Here is a 9008-nt window from a genome sequence, read left to right as displayed (position 1 = left end):
GAAGATCATGGCATTCGGTCCAATCACTTCATGGGAAATAGATGGGGAAACAGTGGAAACAGTGTCAGACTTTATTTTGGGGGGCTCCAAAATCACTGCAGATGGTGACTGCAGCCTTGAAATCAGAAGACGCTTACTCCTTGGAAGAAAAGTTATGACCAACCTAGATAGCGTACTCAAAAGCAGAAACATTACTTTGCTGACTAAGGTCCGTCTAGTCAAGGCTATGGTTTTTCCTGTGGTCATGTATGGATGTGAGAGTTGGACTGGGAAGAAGGCTGAGCACCAAAGAATTGATGCTTTTGAACTGCGGTGTTGGAGAAGACTCTTGAGAGTCCCTTGGACTGCAAGGAGATCCAACCAGTCCATTCTGAAGGAGATCGACCCTGGGATTTCTTTGGAAGGAATGATGCTGAAGCTGAAACTCCAGTACTTTGGCCACCTCATGCGAATAGCTGACTCTCTGGAAAAGACTCTGATGGTGGGAGGGATTGAGGGCAGGAGGAAAAGGGGACGACAGAGGATGAGATGGCTGGATGGCATCACGGACTCGATGGATGTGAGTCTGAGTGAACTCCGGGAGATGGTGATGGACAGGGAGGCCTGGCGTGCTGCGATTCATGGGGTTGCAAAGAGTTGGACACGACTGAGCGACTGAACTGAACTGAACTGAAGGAAACTTCCTGTTGTCACGGATACACAAGACCTCTATCACATATGATACAGGAGACATTTGAATCTGTGATCCCCCAGCCCCAAAATGTTGAATGCTTTTCCATTCAATCTAATACTTCTGGATTCCTACAGAATACATTAACAGAATGGAAAAGTAGCTTGCTGAAAGGAAATCTCTGAAGAAGAGTAAGGGAGAGAATGCAGAAATTAAGAACTTATGTAGAACACTCTTTAAATTGTAATTAGCTACATTTTCATATCTTCACAGTAATACAAAACACAGTCACTTGCAGAACTGGTTCAGATTACTTAAATACCAGATACATTTTTAGTCGTCTACATAAGTGTTTGGAAGTTACTTATGTTTGTATGAAATGAAGCTGTTAATACTTTTCTACAGCAGTAACTGCACACCAGGAAGGCTAAGACAAACACAAACCAAGGAATGGAGTATTCCCAAAGCTGCAGTGTGAAAAGACTATAAACAGTTGATTCCATACACATGAATGGGTTTCTTTGCTAGAGGAAATCCAAATGGAGTGAGGAATGGAGATGAGTATAAAGGTTTCAAGGGGAAGAAAGATGGCACCCTGTATGCACTACGTTTTCTGCCCCTTCTGCCGCATCACATTCTTAGCACTATCCGATGTCCATAATGTGAGGTTGTCTCTCAGCAGCTGCATGACGAGGGTGCTGTCTTTGTACGAGTCTTCATTCAGTGTGTCGAGTTCTGCAATAGCCTCATCCAAAGCCGTTTTAGCCCGTGTGCAGGGCAGTTCTGGGTTATTGAGGATCTCATAGTAGAGTACGGAAAAGTTAAGAGCCAGCCCCAGCCGGATGGGGTGTGTGGGCTGCATCTCTTTCTTGCTTATATCAAAAGCCTCTTGGTAAGCTCCTTGGGAATTATCTATCGTTTGCTTCCGATCATCACCACAAGCAACTTCAGCAAGGTACCCGAAGTAATCTCCCTTCATTTTCAGATAGAAGACCTTACTTTCTGGATTAGTTGCTGCTGTTGCTACTGCTGCTGCTAAATCACTTCAGTCCTGTCTGACTCTATGCGACCCCTTAGACGGCGGCCCACCAGGCTCCCCCGTCCCTGGGATTCTCCAGGCAAGAACACTGGAGTGGGTTGCCATTTCCTTCTCCAATGCATGAAAGTGAAAAGTGAAGTGAAGTCGCTCAGTCATGTCCAACCCTCAGCGACCCCATGGACTGCAGCCTACCAGTCTCCTCCGTCCATGGGACTTTCCAGGCAAGAGTACTGGAGTGGGGTGCCATTGCCTTCTCCACTGCTAAATTAGTTGCATTTGCTATTAAATACTTATCCAACAATTCCAGGACCATGGTGCAGTTGGACCTCAGCTCGGACTCCACTTTCTCCCGGTAGTCCTTGATCAGCTCCAACTTCTTGTCCGAGGTGTCGGTCTTCTGCTCGATGCTGGAGATGACCCTCCAGGTGGACTGGCGGCCCCTGAGCACGTTCTTGTAGGCCACCGACAGCAGGTTGCACTCATCGTTGGACAGCTCGGCGCCCTGCTCCTTCACAGCCTTTATGCAGGTGGCCATGTCGTCGTAGCACTCGGCCTGCTCGGCCAGCTTGGCCTTCTGGATCAGCTCTGTCTTCTCCATGGGGGCTGGGGGAGCAGACAGCGAGGTCGAGCGCAGACCCCGGGGGGCTTCACGTCTCCGCGGCCACAGCGCGAGTCCCCCACTATTTTTAATATATTAAAATTCTTTGAATATTTGTACATTTCATAATAAAAGTTTTATTATGATTACCTCTAATGTAAATAGCTCCAGAGGACAAATTATGTCTTCTTTGATGATATTCAAATTAGAATGGCTATCTGGTTAGCCTGGCTTTAGTTAGCTGACTAAACAATGTTCATTCTCTCTATCTTTTTGATATTAGAAAGTAGAAATTGTGTCCTACTGGAAACTTCCTTTGCAAATTGGGGAAACCAGTGTGGGTAAGCAAACTTATTTGGTGGAGCACCCCAGAAAGCCCTTTAAGTCTTTTTTATTCTTGTTTTGTTTCAATTGGAAGATAAGCTCAATGACGAAAAGAAGGTTTGGCTATACTAGTTCATGAGGAAACTTGCCAAGGATTGTGGACTAAAAGAGAAGATACCCAATCCCTTTGTGTGTGTGTGAATGTTTTACTTTACACTTAATTTAATGAGAGAAAAATAAAACTTTGGTGTTCATACTACTGTAGCTTTAAGGTTTCTATTATTTTCAGTTTAACCTAAACTTAACAAATACAGTCTATAAAAATTTTCCTGTCCAGATTCTGGTTGCAGCTCTGTAAAGAACATTTGCATGGCTATCTGTGGTAGCCTGATTGATGGTCTTTAAATAATACCCATGTTGCCTTATGTATCAGAAAAAAGACTTTGCAGATGTACTTAAATTAAGAATCATGAAATGGAGAGACTATCCTGAGGTACTAGGTGAACTTTTAATGAAATCACATGCATTCATAATCCCTCTCACAAAGAGAGAGAGTCAGAGAGTAAACAGAGAAGAGAAGGCAATGTGACCAGGAAGACAGACATTGGATTGATGCTCGCAAAGCCAAAGAATCCTTAGAGACACCAGAAGCTGGAAGAAGCAAGAAATGGGTTCTCCTACACAGCCTGTCAAGGGGAGCAGCCTGATCAGAACTTCCATTTCAGTCCAGTGAAACTGATAATGGGCCTTTGGCCTCTAGAATAGTGAGAACATAAATTTCCATTCTTTAAGTCATGTCGTTTGTGGTAAATTTGCTACAGCAGCCACCAGAAGCTAATACAATATTTCCACATGTAGAAGCAGTTAGTCTTTTTCATGCTTTTTTATTTTTTTTCTTTTTCACATTTACAGCATCTCAACTGGATTGTATTCTACAGTCTGGCTAAATGTTCACATTACTTCTTACATTCTGTTCAGTTCAGACGCTCAGTTGTGTCTGATTCTTTGCGACCCCATGAATTGCAGCATGCCAGGCCTCCCTGTCCATCATCAACTCCCGGAGTTCACTCAAACTCATGTCCATCGAGTCGGTGAGGCCATCCAGCCATCTCATCCTCTGTCATCCCTTTCTCCTCCTGCCCCCAACCCCTCCCAGCATCAGGGCGTTTTCCAATAAGTCAACTATTTGCATGAGGTGGCCAAAGTATTGGAGTTTAAGCTTTAGCATCATTCCTTCCAAAGAACACCCAGGACTGATCTCCTTTAGAATGGACTGATTGGATCTCCTTGCAGTCCAAGGGACCCTCAAGTCTTGTCCAACACCGCAGTTCAAAAGCATCAATTATTCGGCGCTCAGCTTTCTTCACAGTCCAACTCTCACACCCATACATGACCACTGGAAAAACCATAGCCTTGACTAGACGGAACTTTGTTGGAGAAGCAATGTCTCTGCTTTTTAATATGCTCTCTAGGTTGGTCATAACTTTCCTTCCAAGGAGTAAGCGTCTTTTAATTTCATGGCTGCAATCACCATCTCCAGTGATTTTGGAGCCCCCCAAAATAAAGTCTGACACTGTTTCCACTGTTTCCCCATCTATTGCCCATGAAGTGATGGGAACAGATGCCATGATCTTAGTTTTCTGAATGTTGAGCTTTCAGCCAACTTTTTCACTCTCCTCTTTCACTTTCATCAAGAGACTTTTTGGTTCCTCTTCACTTTCTGCCATAAGGGTGGTGTCATCTGCATATCTGAGGTTATTGGTATTTCTCCTGGCAATCTTGATTCCACCTTGTGCTTCTTCCAGCCCAGTGTTTCTCATGATGTACTCTACATATAAGTTAAATAAGTAGGGTGACAATATACAGCCTTGATGTACTTCTTTTCCTATTTGGAACCAGTCTGTTTCATGTCCACTTCTAACTGTTTCTTCCTGACCTGAATATAGGTTTCTCAAGAGGCAGGTCAGTTGCTCTAGCATGCCCATCTCTTCCAGAATTTTCCACAGTTTCTTGTGATCCACACAGTCAAAGGCTTTGGCATAGCCAATAAAGCAGAAATAGATGTTTTTCTGGAACTCTCTTGCTTTTTCCATGATCCAGCGGATGTTGGCAATTTGATCTCTGGTTCCTCTGCCTTTTCTAAAACCAGCTTGAACATCTGGAAGTTCATGGTTCACGTATTGCTGAAGCCTGGCTTGGAGCATTTTGAGCATGACTTTACTAGCGTGTGAAATGAGTGTAATTGTGTGGTAGTTTGAGCATTCTTTGCCATTGCCTTTCTTTGGGATTGGAATGAAAACCGACCTTTTCCAGTCCTGTGGCCATTGCTGAGTTTTCCAAATTTGCTGGCATATTGAGTGCAGCATCATCTTTCAGGATTTTAAAGACACGTTCTAAGGCAAAATTAAAGAGTTCTATGTTCTCTGGGATTCCCTGGTGGCTCAGCTGGTAAATAATCCACCTGCAATGCAGGAAACCTGACTTTGATCCCTGGGTTGGGAAGATCCCCTGGAAACGGGAATAGCTACCCACTCCAGTATTCTGGCCTGGAGAATTCCATGGACTATATAGTATAGTTCATGGGGTCGCAAATAGTTGGACATGACAGAGCGACTTTTATTTACACTGTCTACATTTTCTGATCACAGCAACAACTAACAGCCACCAATTGCTTCCTCTGTGTTGGTGCTTGCTTATCTCAAGTAATCTGAACAACTTAATGAGATAAAGATTTCACTAGTTTCCTATTTAAGAATGACAAAACGGTGACTTGCCCATGGCTACCATGGTGGCAGGGTCCATCTCAAGGTCAGAGTTGTCTGACTCCACAGTCTATACTTTTAAGGAACATAACTCACTATCTCTGAAAAGGAGGAATTGGTCTTGGACTTGAGCCTACCTCAGGACACTTGATGCATACATCTGTGTGCTTTCACCTGCTTGGTCATGTCCAACTCTTTGAACCCCATGGGCTGTAGCCTGCCAGGCTCCTCTGTCCATGGAATATTCCAGGCAAGAATACTGGAGTGGATTGCCATTTCCTACCCCAGGGGATCTAACCCATGTCTCTTGCATCCCCTGCATTGGCAGGTGGATTCTTTACCACTGAGTTACCTGGGAAGCCTTGGCATATATCAGTATCTTCTCTTTCTAATTCATTGGGATAAAGTATGAAATCAGGCTTCCCTCATAGCTCAGTTGGTAGAGTCCTCCTGCAATGCAGGAAACCTGGGATCCATTCTTGGGTTGGAAAGATCCCCTGGAGAGGGAAATGGCAACCCACTCCAGTATTCTTGCCTGGAGAATCCCAAGGACAGAAGAGCCTGGCAGGCTACAGTCTACGGGGTCGAAAGAGTCCGACATGACTGAGTGCTAAGCACACACAAGGTATGGAATAGACTTCTATTTACAATTTGGAACTGTGAGCTGTCACACTTCCTGGTTACGAACTTTTACCAGGTACTACAGAGGGATCAAATTTCAGCAGGTTTAAGACCTTATTGAACATAAATTTCAGTATCCTATGATAGATAAAGACGTCTTTGATGCATCATTAACAAAGAAGTTAGGTAGAATTTGGCACCTGAAGAGTTAGGCAGCAAAGAAATTCTAACAGGTATCCACAATGCAATCTACTATCATGTATGGAATTTTCAAGCTACTGTCAAATAGATCAAAAGCAACCTGATCCGAGATGTGCATTTTCATTACAAAGGAGAAACTAGCAATAAACTAATTAAAAATATGACCAGAATATATCTAATTGAGTAATTAATTTAGAATCCTGTTCATAAAAAATAAGTTATTCTGAGTATTTTTGTTTAATCTAGTTTCAAATTTTTACTGAGCTCTACAAGTTCAAGAATTTCTTTTTACTATAAGAAAAAAAAATTCATCTCGATTCATGGAAAAATGATAGACTTTAATACTATCAGATCTTGAGAAATCTGTATGCAGGTTAGGAAGCAACAGTTAGAAGTGGACATGGAACAACAGACTGGTTCCAAATAGGAAAAGGAGTACATCAAGGCTGTATATTGTTACCCTGCTTATTTAACTTATATGCAGAGTACATCATGAGAAACGCTGGGCTGGAAGAAACACAAGCTGGAATCAAGATTGCCAGAAGAAATATCAATAACCTCAGATATGCAAATGACACCACCCTTATGGCAGAAAGTGAAGAAGAGCTAAAGAGCCTCCTGATGAAAGTGAAAGAGGAGAGTGAAAAAGTTGGCTGAAAGCTCAACATTCAGAAAACTAAGATCATGACATCTGGTCCCATCACTTCATGGCAGATAGATGGGGAAACAGTGGAAACAGAGTCACTGCAGATGGCGATTGCAACAATGAAATTAAAAGACGCTTACTTCTTGGAAGGAAAGTTAGATAGACCAAACTAGATAGCATATTAAAAAGCAGAGGCATTATTTTGCCAACAAAGGTCCATCTAGTCAAGGCTATGGTTTTTCCAGTGGCCATGTATGGACGTGAGAGTTGGACTATAAAGAAAGATGAGCGCCAAAGAATTGATGCTTTTGAACTGTGGTGTTGGAGAAGACTCTTGAGAGTACCTTGGACTGCAAGGAGATACAACCAGTCCATCCTAAAGGAGATCAGTCCTGGGTGTTCATTGGAAGGACTAATGTTGAGGCTGAAACTCCAATACTTTGGCCACCTGATGCAAAGAGCTGACTCTTTGGAAAAGACCCTGATGCTGGGAAAGATTGAGGGCAGGAGGAGAAGGAGACGACAGAGGATGAGATAGTTGAATGGCATCATCAACTCGATGAACATGGGCTTGGGTGGACTCCGGGAGCTGGTGGTGGACAGGGAGGCCTGATGTGTTGCGGTTCCTGGGGTCACAAATAATCGGACACTACTGAGCAACTGAACTGAACTATTTATTTACTTATTAATTTTATGATATCATTTTATTAGTGCTTTGCAATTTCTAAACTTTTCTACAAATTTATATAATCTCAAACCCATAATATTGTAAGGTTGCATATTATTATCAACATCCAAGCTATTGGTGAATAAAGTGAGTTTCAAGATTTTAAGTAACTATCCATACTCACATAGCAAATAAATGTTAAATTAGCTTTTGAAATGAAGTCTTTCAGATTTCAAAGGCTACACAGAGTTCTAACTGCATCATCAGGCCAAGGAGCTATAAGAAAACCTCAGTGGTGGGAAAATACATTAGCTAGAAAATAACAAACAGAATTTGCATGTGTCTAAGCACTTGGCAAATGTAACTTCAATTCTTCTGGCTTAACTCAAGTTATTTAAAGTCACAAGGGGAAAAAAAAAAAAAGGATAGAAAAATATCTGCATTGACCTTCCTGGCACATTGTCCTTGAAACTCTGTAACTTGTACAGCAGAACCCGTTAAATCCCTCTAGGCCTTTGACCCCTACTCAGATAAGAGACCAGGCATTCTCATGGGAGAAATACAAGAGGCTGTTGTCAGCAACTTATTTACAAAGTAACAGTGAATCAACCTTGCCAACAGACTATGGTATTCTAGTTCTTCAATAATGGGTTCTTTTTTATTCAACAGTAATTTGGATGTTTAGTATTTCATTTCTCCCAGAACTGAAACTTTTACCCTTGGCCCTATGAGCCCCCACCCCCCACCCCCACTCCATCCCCCCCATCCCCCCCCCAACCCCCCACCCCAGTAAAAGAATCTTTTCTTTCTGCTGCTGGATCTCATGAATGTTGCCTGCCTGTGTGAGATTTTGAATAACTGAATCCTAGACGAATTTCTCTGATTTATCCCTCGGAGTTCTATACTTTGGATTCCTTTTTGGACTTCCTGCTTCCTGTCCTTCCTACTTCTGTGTCTTAAACCCTTCCTTAGAGCATGCTCTCTACCACCATCCTTTGACCTGCCTGTGCAGGAGTTCATTCTTGTCTCACCAACTTTCCACGGCTGCCTAACTCATATTTTCAGCTTTCTCTGGTTTGAATTCTTTACCACTAAGCTACCAGGGAAAGCGATGACAAATCTAGACAGCATGTTGAAAAGCAGAGACATTACTCCGCTGACAAAGGTTTGTATATCAGGGCTATGGTCTTCCCAGTGGTCATGTATGGTTTTGAGAGCTGGACCATAAAGAAGGCTTTATGCCAAAGAATTGATGCCTTCAAACTGTGCTGCTGGGAAAGCCCCTTGGACAGCAAGGAGATCAAACCAGTCAATCTTAAGGGAGATCAACCATGAATAGTCACTGAAAGGACTGACACTGAAGCTGAAGCTGCAGGATTTTAGTCATCTGATGCACACAGACAACTCACTGGAAAAGTCCCTGATACTGCGAAAGATTGAGAGTGGAAGGAAAAGAGGGCCTCGGAGGATAAGATGTCTG

General features: G+C 42.8%; 1 pseudogene; it reads right to left on the bottom strand.

Annotated features, from left to right (window-relative positions):
- LOC102181139 lies at positions 1275-2307 on the bottom strand (annotated as a pseudogene).

The sequence above is a fragment of the Capra hircus genome, chromosome 15, assembly GCF_001704415.2.
Source record: "Capra hircus breed San Clemente chromosome 15, ASM170441v1, whole genome shotgun sequence".
NCBI classification, from domain to species: domain Eukaryota; kingdom Metazoa; phylum Chordata; class Mammalia; order Artiodactyla; family Bovidae; genus Capra; species Capra hircus.
The sequence above is the reverse complement of the archived record's forward strand: the minus strand, read 5'-3'. Positions and strand labels throughout refer to the sequence as shown.